A 13,066-nucleotide genomic window follows, 5' to 3' on the forward strand; every position below is an offset into this window, starting at 1 on the left:
AAAAAACTAACAAAACATTGCTTCCAAAGTTCTGTGAACATGACTGAGAAAGTGCAGACGGGGCACTGAGTCCAGTTTCAATTTTTCTAGATTAGCTCATCAACTCCTACAATACTCGTGGAAGTAGTTATGAAATGAAAAAGATGCTGGAATCATGGTAGATGTTATGACAGTTTTTGAATAGAATAGAAAAGATACTGAAAACTGAAAATGAATATCTATTGGAATAGATTTTAATTTTCTTGTAAAACAATGGAGCAAATACCAGGAGAAAAGAAATCTGTAGTCATATGGAAGGTAATAAAATCAGCAGCAGTTCAGGTCTATAAACAAAGAATCATGCCAGAAAAACCTGATAGCCTCTCTTTTACTGATAGAATTATAAAATTAATGATAAAGGAAAAAATAAATTTTATTTTATTATTATTTTTTTACGCCTACAGCACCTGGTCTTCCTAAGTGGTCTCCCATTCAAGTACTAACCAGGCTCGACCCTGCTAAGCTTCCAAGATCAGACAGGATTGGGCTTATTCAGGGTAGCATGGCCATAGATGACATCTATTTTCTAATTTTCAAAAGTGCAGGGATTTTTAGTTATTTGTTTAAATTTTTTTTTCTTTTTTTTTTTTTAGGTGAGGCAACCCTTTGTTGACCTCACAGATTGCAAGGACCTTGTCAGTTTACAATCCCTTATTTTTTCATTTTTTACACCTACGGCACCTGGTCTTCCTAGGTGGTCTCCCAACCAAGGACTAACCAGGCTTGACCCTGCTTAGCTTCCAAGATCAGAAGGAATCAGGCTTGTTCAGGGTGCCATGACCATAGATGGGAGAAGTAAATTTCAATGTATTTGAATTTCTGATAACACGAGAGAGAGAGGTGCAGAAAAGGCAAATTAATTGAGTAGAACATTTTTAGCAAAATATTTGACAATAGGTCAAACACTAGGATAGTTTTTTTTTTTAAGTTACTTTAGTTAAACTAGATTTTCCTAGAATTGCTGTGAACATGCTTGCAGGTGGCTAGTCCAACAATTTGGATATAATAAAGGATCACGATCTTAAAAAAGAACAAACCAAAAAATTGGGATTATTGCAAATTATAAAGAAAATATCCCCTTTTTGGTTTAACCCCAAATATATTCTTTTCTCTTTAAAAGAGCTCTTATGTAAGAAACCTTATCTTTTAACTTCACTCCTGTGATGATATGATAAGCACCCTCTATTCCATTTTTCTGCAAACATTCAAAGATTCTACTAGTCTTACTAGGAAACCCACAAAAAGAGGTTCACAGGGGTCTTAGGTGGTGCATTTAGAACTCAGACTGTACTTTTGAAACAAAATGGTGACTGATGAGTTTTCAAAAGTACTTTTTATAGAATATCACTGAATTTTGATTTAAGTAGGGGTGACAGACATAAATGAGTTAAGTGGAAAACAATTGTCCTATTCTCTATCAGAAAATAGAATGGAGAGTTATCACATGGTGGGGAGATGTAATCTTTGTTGAGTACTTAATGTGTGATTGGCTCTTACAGAATTTTACAGAAGCATTTTAACTTTATCATGCTTTAGTCCACCATGGGAGAAGACTTGAGACAGCTCAAGTCCAGTTCCAAGAAACACATATTATTATTATTTTTTTTATTGTGGTTAAATGTACATAACATAAAATTTTAAAGGTACAATTCGGTGGCATTAAGTACATTCACATTGTTGTGCAAACATCACCATTATCCATTTCCAAAATCTTTTCGTCATCCCAAGCTAGAACTCCCCTTTCATCTTCTATAACCACTATTCTACTTTATAACTTTTATGAATTTGACTATTCTATGTATCTTATATGAGTGGAATTCTATGCTATTTATACTTTTGGCTCATTTTACTTGGCATAATGTTTTCAAGGTTCATCCATATTGTAGCACGTGTCAGAATTTCATTCCTTTTTTTCTTTTTAATTGTGGTAAAATATACAACACAAAATTTACTGTCTTAACTATTTTTAAGGGCATGGTTCAGTAGTGTTAAGTACATTCACATTGTTGTGCAACTGATCTCCAGAACCCTTTTTGTTTCAAAACTGAAACTCTATACCCATTAAGCGGTAACTTCTTATCTCCCCTTTTACCCCTTCCCAGCGACCACTATTGTACTTTCTGCCTCTCTGAATTTGACTACTCTAGGAACCTCATATAAGTGGAATCATACAAGTCGTATTTGTCTTTTTGTGACTGGCTTACTTCACTTAGCATAATGTTCTCAATATTCATTCATGTAGCCTGTGTCAGAATTACCTTCCTTTTTAAGACTGAATAATATTTCATTGTACATATATGCCCCATTTTGTTTATTCATTCATCAATGGGCTTTTAGGTTATTTCCACCAAATTTTGGGGTTTGTACCCAAAAGTGGAATTGCTGGGTCATACTGTAATTCTGTTTAATTTTTTGAAGAATGCCATACTGTTTTCCACAGTGGTTGTACCAGCAGGGGGTCAAATTTCTCTACATGCTTACCAACAATTTTTTTAAAAAAAATTGGTGGTGTTAATGCTGTTGTTGTTGCTCTCCTCCTCTTCCTTCTTAATCTCCTCCTCCTCCTCTCCCTCCTCCTCTTTGTTCTCCTTCTCCTTCTCCATCTTCTCCTCCCCCTCCTTCCCCACTTCCTCCTTCTCCTTCCCCCTTCTCCCCACCTCCTTCTTCTCCTCCTCTTCCTTTCCCTCTCCTCCTCCTCTTCCTCTTCCCTTCTTCCTCCCTTTCCTCTCCTCCTCCTTATTCTCCTCCTTTCCATCTTCCCTCCTCCTTACCACCCCTTCCTACCCCCTCCCTTATCCCCTCCTCTTTCTCTTCCTCCTCCTCTCCTCCTTTCTCTTTCCCCTCCTCCTCTTCCTCCTTCTTCTACTTCTCATCCTCCTTCTCTTCTTCTCTTTCTCCTTCTTCATCTTCTTCCCTTCTCTCTCCTCCCCCTCCCTCCTCCTTCTCCTTGTTCTTTTTCTCCCATCCTAGTAGGTATGAAGTAGTGTTCATTATGTTTTTGGTTTGCATTTACCTAATGATTAGTAATATTGAGAATCTTTTTATGTATTTACTGGCCATTTGTACATCTTTGGAAAAATGTCTATTCAATTTCTTTGCCCTTAAAAATTTTTTATTGTTGTTTAGTTGTAGAAGTTCTTTATATATTCTGGATATTAATTCCTTATTGGATATATGATTTGCAAGAACTTTTCCCATTCTGTGAAATGACTTTTTTACTTTGTTGATAGTGCACTTTAATGCATAAAGTTTTTAATTTTGATGAAGTTCAGTTTATCTAATTTTCTTTGTTGTTTATGCTTTTGGTGTCATATCCAAGAAATGACTGCTAAATCCAATGTCATGAAGATGTCTCTCTCTGTTTTCTTCTAAGAGTTTTATAGATTTTGCTACATACTTTTAGGTCTTTCATCAATTTTGAGCTAATTTGTAAGTAGTGAAAGCTAAGGGTCCAATTTCATTCTTTTGCATATGGATATCCAGTTTTCCTAGCACCATTTCTTGAAAAGACTGTCCTTTCCCCATTGAATAATCTTGGCACCTTTGTCAAAATCATTTGAAGATATGTGTGAGAGTCTATTTCTGGGCTCTATAATCTAAACATGTCTGTCTTCATAGGGAAACATTGTTTTGATTACTATAGCTTTGAGGTAAGTTTTGAAATTAGAAAGTGTGAGACCTCCAACTTTGTTGTTGTTGTTCTTTGTCCTCCTTCTGCTCTTTTATTGTGGAAAAGACACTAAACATGAGGTCTACTCTCTTAACAAACTTTTAAGTGTTCAGTATATTATTGTTACTGTAGGCACAATATTACACAGCAGATCTCTAGAGCTTATTCATCTTGCTGTTCTTTATTTTCAAGATTGTTTTGGCTATTCAGATTCCCTTGAAATTTCACATGGATTTTAAGATGGATTTTTCTTTTTCTGCAAAAAAAAAAAAAATGTCATTGGGGGTTTTGATAGGGACTGTATTGAATTTGTAGATTGCTTTGGGTAGTATTGACATCTTAACAATATTCAATCTTCTAATTCATGAACATGGGATATTTTCCCATTTATTTATGTCTTCTTTAATTTCTTTCAGCAGTGTTATGTATTTTCAAGTGTACAAGCATTTTGCCTTCTTGGTTAAATTTATGTTTAAGTATTACATTCTTTTTGAAATAAAAAAAATTGTTGTAAATAAAATAGTTTTCTTAATTTCTGTTTTTTATTGTTCATTGTTAGTATATGAAAACACAAGTGATTTTTGTGTATTAGGGAACACATTTTACCCTGGGCATCTCACCATCTTATTTCCAATTCATTCTCCACTCTCCTTATCCTTTATCAGCATAAAAACTCATCTTAATATGAGGCAGGGATGTTGTTAGAAATGATGGGGGGAATGAGCCTATAAAAGCATATTGAGAGATACGATTTTTCTGCACTCAGGACAAGTACCTTGAAAGTGTTTCCTTTGGTGATCTACATATCTGCAGGTGGAAGATACAAAGGCAGGAACAGATATCTCACACAGCTTGTCAGTTCAACCTTCTACATTTCTGTGCCTCTGATTGGGTTCATCTAGAGCCAGCTTATTCTGGCTTTGAGAACTGATCACATGTATCGCTTTTCAACTCCTTGTTTGGTGACATCAGCTTGGTAGCTTGTAATTGGCCATAATGAGAATATTTATACTGTAGAAGTCTGCAAACATTACAAATCGGAGTGTTTTTTCCCTCTCCTGACCTGGCTTACCAGCACAACACTGTATGAGAGTCACTGTACAAAAAAAATGTCACTGTAGGATTACCTGAAATTGAGTTGAGTTTTTGGTTTCTCAAGGCTGATGTCATGGCTTTAAGACCCCTCAGACAGCTTTCTAGATTGCTCAATGGAAGTTGTTTTTATTTCTCAGGGAAAATTTTTCATTAACTGTATGATCTCATTTGTCTCTTCTCTGATGCCTTAGCCACCGCTGTGGTCAGGAATCTGAGGCCCTGTAAGCAAAGATAAACCTTCATTTTACTCACATTTTGACAAACCTTAGACTCCGTTGGATTTTCTTCATCAAATGTACATGAGAGCTGTGTAACGATTATGTGGGAATTCATCAGAGAGATTTAAAATAGGAAGAGTGGCCCTTATAATGAGCTTCTTAGTAGGCAAGATCAGTACTTTTGCAGGAAGAATTGGGTGGGCAAATATGTAAACAACTCCTCCTCCTCACTAAGCTAAAAATTTCCTTCATCATTAACTGCTATGCATGTATAGCTTGGATAATATGAATTTTTCTCTGGAGGGCTGCCTATTAGAAGGCAGTCTGGTTAGGTAACTGTTTCTGTAGTCTCTTTTACACACACACACACACACACACACACAGACACACACACACATACACACACGAGTGTGGGTGGTGGCAAGGACAATGTAGTGAGTCTCAGCGGCAGCATTACTTTAGTAATTTTCTGGAAACACGCAGCTCACAGACGTGGAATTTCAGTTTACAGGAAGCTATCCATCTTCCTCAAAACAGTTCAGAAAAGGAATCCATTTTCTTTAATATAAATCCTCTTTGTCTTGTGATATATAAATCATCCTTTCGAAAGAAGCCCTTTGAGGTATCAATTCAAGGCATTCTCTCAAACTATCATCCCTCAGCATAGCCCTGCAATGGAAGCTAATCCTTTGTGCTGCCCAAAGGTAAAAGTCATCCCACTTTTCACTGAATTTCCCATCTAAAGCTCTCTGCTGTCTTCTTGCAATTAGGATGGAATATCAGGATATGAATGACCTTGGCCAGGTGTAGTTATACGGATATGAAGAACATCAGAGAGGACAGTGATTATATGACATCTGATACAGTGACTTCAAATTAGTGACTCTCTCAAAAGTGAACATACTTATTGAGGATTTCTTTATAGGAGAGTGAAGCATTTGGCACACTTAACCCACGGTTGGAACACTGACTCGTTCTGGTGTACCTCTGGAGGTAAAGTATTATGTTAAGGCCTCTCTGTGTGTAGTCTGGTTTTTAGGACACAGCAGACAATGATGGTATCCTTGCCAGATTCCTGGGGTTCCATTTTACCAGTTTAGTTTGCCAGTTTTCAGCTTTTGAGGGTGCTGCTGCTAATGGCTCAAGATAGCAGCGTTCTCCCGAGATTGCTCTTGGATGACTGGAGACGCCTTATCTGGTGATGCCTTGGAATTATATCCCTCTCCCTTATGCAGGAGTAGCATATAGTAATGACCAGTGGGGTCTGGGTGGGAGTTTCCAAAACCCCTATTTCTTGTCTCAAAGCAGGACAATCTTCAGGGTACAATTTGTGTTCCAGAGCTCCCTGTGGAATTGAGTTCAGGCTAGACTTCACTGAAAGCTTCATTCTTGCTTAGTTTCTACCTTGTCTCTATTCTGTCCTCTTTACAGATTTATTCTGTGAGAACTCTCTCAATAAATCACTTGGACACAAAGCCTTGTCTCAGTCTCTGCGTTTAGGAAACCCAGCTTAACCAGGTTCATCTCAAGCTGATTCAAAGATCCTGTAGGGAGTTATTTGTTCTCAGAATGAAGGGGTTGTAGTGAATTCCATGTGGTCCTGAAGTTCAGTTTAAGTGTATTCTTGATAATTGCAACCTCTCTGGTCTTGATGACTATTAATTTGTGCATAATACATTTGATTGATACTTTGGTCTAAAACCTATGGTTGTCTGCAGTAAATGTGAAATGTGTATTTCCGAAGAGTTATACCTCCTGTGGGCATCGCATACTGTGACTCACTGTCCCTGTTCCCTGGATGACTTTCTCAGGCATAAGGAGGCATCTTATGCTTAAGGAGCCTGAAGTCTAATTGCACAATGGGACAAACACACCAAAATGAGGTAGTCTGCAGAAACTGCCTAACGAAAGTGCCCACAATGTATACACTGGGTAGGAATTTAGAGACTTGAGAAATCACTTTGGGTTGAGTATAGTAAGGAAGATATTTTGGCAAGTGGATTTGAATTGGGCTTAGAAAATGAATGGAGGACTTCAGATAAGGAGAGACAGTTGGTTCAAAGATGGAAAAGACTTTAAGCCCTTCTGCGAGTAGCACTTACTACCACACACAGGAATAATAAGTGAAATTCAACATTTCCCTCATTCTGGAGGACCCACAAAGAAGGGCACATAGTAAAACTGAACTTTCCCACTCTCTTTGAAGTTGGCATGGCCATATGACTTGTTTTGGCCAATGAAATGTGAGGTGACGTGTAACTTACAAGCGCACATTATCACTGCATGAGTCTCCATTTTCCTTTATCTTACTGCTTCCATCATGGAAACACATGGGAGGGTGGAATCTCTGCTTGAAGCATGCCCTTCTTTTCAGAAAATACTTTGCAAGGAACTATATTTCTGGATACGTCACTTGCCCTGTGGCTTAAAAAATGATAGTGTGATGATGTGATTACAAATGGTAGGAACTGAGTTGCAACTCTCAGATTTTTTCTAGCTTATTTGGTTCTTTGATGAAGGGCCCTCATTCAAACTTAGGAAGACTCTGTCTCTTAGAATGGGGAAATAGAATTGGCTTCTACTGAAACAAATAGTTCCTTGTAACATCAGCAGACCACAAACATTAATCAGAAATAGGAAAAATAAAATTAAATGTCCTTTGCTTCTATTTCAAAACTCTGAAATTTAGACCCTAACCACATAGAAAAGTGTTTTCCCCCAAAGCCCAAACCTGAATGCTCCCTAAGAACTGTGAAAAGTTTTCATTAATGAACATGTTTGCAGCTCAGATGAGTATTTCAAGAAAGTCAGGGGTCTTGTTTATCCCAGTGGGCACAGTTGTGTTAAGGATCGTGTAAAGTTCAATTTCTTTATTTTATTTATTGTGCAGAGGAACATCTGTTGTTCAGACTCACTTCTTTACAGTTGTTGTACATACACTTCTCTAAGTCTGTTTTGCTTTCTGTCATCCCAAATCCAGCCATAAATCTCTTTTAGCTCTGTTTTGGGCATCATTAGAAGTCACTTTGTGTGTAGAAGTGCTGCTTGTATGTCGAGCTTCTTGCTTAAATGCCATATTTGTTGCCTTCTCAGCCAGCAGGAAATTACCTTCTGCTCAAATGATCCCCTTTCCTTCCCTTACTCCACCATCATTTTAGTATAATTTTCTCTTTCCAGATGACCTGATAGTGTCCTGATCCTGACTGTTCATGGCAGGGTCTCATGTCCTCATAGAAGCAAAATTCTCATCTTTTTAAAGAAAGGGATCTTAAGCTTTCTGAAGTCATCTGCTATTTAATTATAGAGGACAGCCTTCTGTTACTCAATTTATACCCAGGTTTTGTGGAATTTACACTTATGTTAACAGTGTTAAAATAGGACTCTTTCTATCTTAGTTTCAATAGGCTGCAAAAATCTAATCACAAAATAATGCTATACCTACTTTCTAAAAGGAAGTACTAGACCACCTATGCAGGGTTGTGAAGGAGGAAATTGAAAACCAGAGTTGTGATCCTTCATCAGCCCCCAGTTTGAAGATAAAACACAAATGAATTTGAAAAGGCTGAGTGAGAAAATATCTTTGAAGTAGTGTGATGGAATGCTCTGGCATTTTCCCAACTACATCCACATGGGGAAAAGGGAAAGGATGGTTATGTTTAGTGAGAGGTAATTTAAGGACACTTCTTGGAGCCTTGATATGTGTTCCCTGGAGTTTAGGGGCCCTGGTGGACTGGTGGTTCACTCATACCTGAAAGTCAACAGAAGAGAAGTTGGTGGACCAGCATACTTTACATTGGAGTCAAGAAAGATGGTGGTATTGGTAAATAACAACCTTTCCACCAATGTCAATGGTAATCAGTGACACCTTGACTTGTGAGTTTAATTTTGGAGTTCACTAAAGAGGGTGAATGAGTTCATAGGTGGGCTATAGAACCATGGGTAGGGTGTGGACAGACTGCCTGGTACCCAGGGGTAGAGGAAGGAGTCACAAGCAACTAGGAGCTGAAGGGGCATTGCCTGCACCAAGGGAGGTGGAAATTTGAGTGTAATGTGGAAGGCTTATATAATATGCAATGGAACCGTATATAAGTGTAACTCAGATGTGAGTGAAACCACCCTGCCTTTTGATAGATAGTTGTGGCTATAAATTTATCTCTACCTATTGCTTTAGTTGGAAACTGCTATTTTGCAGAAGAATGAAATTGGACCCCTATCATACACCACTCACAAAAATTAATTTGAGATGGATTAAAGACTTAAACATAAGACTTGTAACAATAAAACTCCTAGAAGAAAACAGGGAAAGTAAATGATTTGACATCAGTCTGAGTATTATCTTTTTGGATATGTCCCCTGGAGCAAGGGAAACAAAAGCAGAGCTTCTGCACAACCAAAGAAAGAATGAACAAAATGTAACAGCACTCTACAGAATAGGAGAAAATACTTATGAATTATTTATCTGATAGAGAATTAATATTCAAAATATATAAGGAACACATTCAACTCAATAGCAAAAACTCAAATGATACAATTATAAAATGGGCAGAGGATTTGAACAGATATTTTTCCAAGGAAGACATACAAATGCCAGACAGGTACACACAAAAAAATGCTCAACATCACCAATCATCAGGGAAATGCAAATCAAAACAACAAGGAGATATTGCCTCACATCTGTTAAGATAGCTATTGTAAAAAAGACAAGAGATAACAAGTGTTGGTAAGGATGTAGAGAAAAGGGAACCCTTGTCTACTGTTGATGGGAATGTAAATTGGTATAGCTACTGTGGAAAACAGTATAGAGATTACTCAAAAAAGTTGAAAGTAGAACTACTATATGATCCAGCAATCCGTCTTCTAGGTATGTAGCCAAAGGAAATGAAAACAGGATCTAGGACAGATATCTGCACTTGTCTGTTTATTGCAGCATTATTACAGTAGTTAAGATATGGAAACAACCAATGGAAGCGACCTTCAACAGATGAATAGATCAAGACCATCTATATATACAATGGAATATTATTCGGCTATGAGAAAGAAGAAAATCTTGCCATTTCCAACAACAGAATGAACCTGAGGGCATTATGCTTAGTGTAATAAGTCAGATAAAGATAGATACCTATTATATCACTTATACGTGGAAACTAAAAAAGGCAGTGTAGGTAGTGAAAATCAGGCTTCTCAGACTATGCAGAACACAGCTCTGCAGCTTTGATACCTAATGGGAGACTTCACCCTGAGTCTGAGCAGAAGCAAGGTTTCTTGTTGTCCTATTCACAAGTATTTTTTTTTCTTCCCATGTTGCCTGAAACATTTAGAGGATCTTGGGTCTTAAGGATCTCTATTCCAATTCCATGCCTTGTCTGTCACTCTCCTTAGACAGTTTAAAAACTTAACCTCCAGATTGTTATTAGGTCTAATTCTCCCTGTTCCTAGAGTTACTGCAGTATCAGCCCTCCCCTTGGGGAAGAGACCTCTGATAGAAACACACCTTAACTGAGCTCAACCAAATGAGCTGTACGCTCTGGGCTTCACCCTGTAGAAGCACAGAAAGATGCAGGAGGGGCTTTGAAATCTCAACCTTTTCATTTTCTTTCCAGCCTTAGCATTTGTAAGTAAGGTGGAGTAGAACAAATGTCTAATTCCTCATTTTACAAAGAATGAAGATCCCTTTCCTATTGGAAGGCAGAAGTGGCCACAGTCAGTGTAGATATTGCATAGCAACTTTCTCACTCTTCTGTCTGCTGGAAGGAAAAAGAAGTTGGGTGGGTAAGCTGGGACCAGACTGAGTGCCCACAGAGGACATGATATGTGAAGAAATTTAGATCTGTGTTTTCCACTTGCATGATTTATGACAGCCTCCTATTTTATCTTTTGGTAAAAAGTTCTCAGTCTCCCAGTGTTGATTATAATGATTTCTTTGTAATTTACTTAAATATATACAACTATAAAACCAGGCTTAGTGTCATTATATTTATAGGTCTTATGCAACAGTGAAAGCAAAGCAAAATTATAAATTGTATTCAAATAAAACTGCAAACTAAACCAGAAATAAAATAAAAAATTAATTCAATGTGTCAGATCAAGTTGTTTTAGGGAAGCAAAATTGCCATTCTCAATGTGGCAATGATACTGCTATCGTGTAGAGTGTTTTGAGTTTGACCTACTTCTATGTCAGAAATGACTCAACTGTTTACCATTTTTCTCTATTTAAACACTGCAAAACCTTAATTTGAGTAGTGATGTGAAGTATTTATATCTCCATTTGGCCACAATGCATCATTTATTCAGTGTTTGTCTCTGGACTTTCCCTCATTAACCTGAGGAAATTAAAATAGTCCTACCTGGAGCCCACATAGTTGGTTGTGAATACAAATGTGGGCATTAAAATTTCAGGATGGTACTTGGTTTTAAAGTGAAAATGCAGATTCAAAAAATAATTATATTTAAAATTTTATATGTCACTGAAATGAAAAGAGGGAAAATATTCTAATAGAGATTTTGAAGTCCTACCTAATACATCTGAAGACCTTCACAGTCTCCAGCTGGGAACTCAAATGTTATTCCAGAGATAATACAGATATTTAGGACATTTCAAATGACAAACTGGAAGATCACTAGGGGAGGGGACTAGACTGAAGGCTGAGAAGAATCTGAGACCAGATATTTTAAACAACAGTGATTACACTCAGGCTGGCAGGGGTGGATGGGATATTGCAGTGGATACTGTGATGCTTCACACAGATTTTCTCTCTAGGCCAGTGCAGCTGCTGGGAATATCTGGTGTTCATGGCTTACAGTTGTATCTTCTGAGAATTACCTTCTGTGACAGGGAACTGTTTTGCCCAGGGTTATACCCCTTCCTAGGGATCCACTCATGGCTAATTACTGGCCGATGTGGGGATATAAAGACCTCAGTTTGAGACAACATTGAAAGGCCATCTGAGCTCCAAAGCCCCATGTAGGATCAGCTAAGGCCTCAGCTGCAGCTGTATTGTGAGTCAGCTTCTCCTCTGCCCAGTCCCATCATCCTCCCTTTTTTTAAGTGGCTCTCCTGAGAGTACTCCCCAGTAAAACTTCTACATGCAATTCCTCATTTAAGAATCTGAATCTAGACAGCATAACCTAAGACACATATCAGTGGGACCTGTGGGCGGAATAAATGGGAGTGTTCATTTCTGTACCCCAAGTGCTCAACACAATGTCTGGCACATAACAGATAATCTATAAATACTTGCTCAGTGAACAAATGAGTGATGGATTTGAATTAAGGATAAATACCACAATTCTGGCTTTGGACATTGATTAGGGGATGGGTCATTGCGGGGAATAAGATGAATTTAGATATGACAAGTCCTCTAGTTTATATTTATTGTCTGATTCTAAGCTTTTTTTGTCATCCTGATTCCATGCCTTGTCTCCCTCCCTCATACACATTGTACCCCCACCCTCCTGCCCCCAATTTCATGTTATATGTTTTTTTTGAGGTGGCTAGTGTTTTGGGGAGTTTCAAATGAATCATGAGATGGTGTCAGTGAGAATGAGATCTGTTGACTACTTCCTGACATGCCTATCAAATAACCTATAGTTGAGATTCTAGGTCTTTTGTTTTCCTGCAGATATCTGTGAAGTGTGGCATGCACTTAGGAGTGATGAGTCCAGATTTAATGGGCCACGTTGCACATCAATATATCAAATGACAATAATTAGATGGGATGAGAGAAGGAAATGCTTGGTTTTTTGATTGTTCCAAATTTCATTTCTGGAGGTGTCTAGGGAGTGCTTTCATGGTGGAGACAGGAGCATTACCATTTTAACGAGCCCAGTCTCCCTATAGTTTATAGCTTCCTTTCACCCTCTGCAAATCTGATGGGCAATTTCTTTTCCTCTTAAGGTGGCCTGTCTGGGATCCAACATTAGGTCAGACACTCCTCCCCACTGTCAGGCAGCCTCATAAAGCTCCTTCTTTTAATTGGAATTCCAGGCCATTAAGTAGTGGCCTAATTTGCTGCCACGAACTGTTTCTCATATTAACTTTGCCAAA

General features: G+C 37.9%; 2 pseudogenes; both read right to left on the reverse strand.

Annotated features, from left to right (window-relative positions):
* Positions 1 to 434: 434 nt before the first annotated feature.
* On the reverse strand, positions 435 to 553 carry LOC112470286 (annotated as a pseudogene).
* Positions 554 to 708: 155 nt separating this feature from the next.
* Positions 709 to 827, reverse strand: LOC112470297 (annotated as a pseudogene).
* Between the last annotated feature and the right edge of the window lie 12,239 nt (positions 828 to 13,066).

Source organism: Pteropus alecto, unplaced genomic scaffold (genome assembly GCF_000325575.1).
Source record: "Pteropus alecto unplaced genomic scaffold, ASM32557v1 scaffold10, whole genome shotgun sequence".
Lineage (NCBI taxonomy): Eukaryota > Metazoa > Chordata > Mammalia > Chiroptera > Pteropodidae > Pteropus > Pteropus alecto.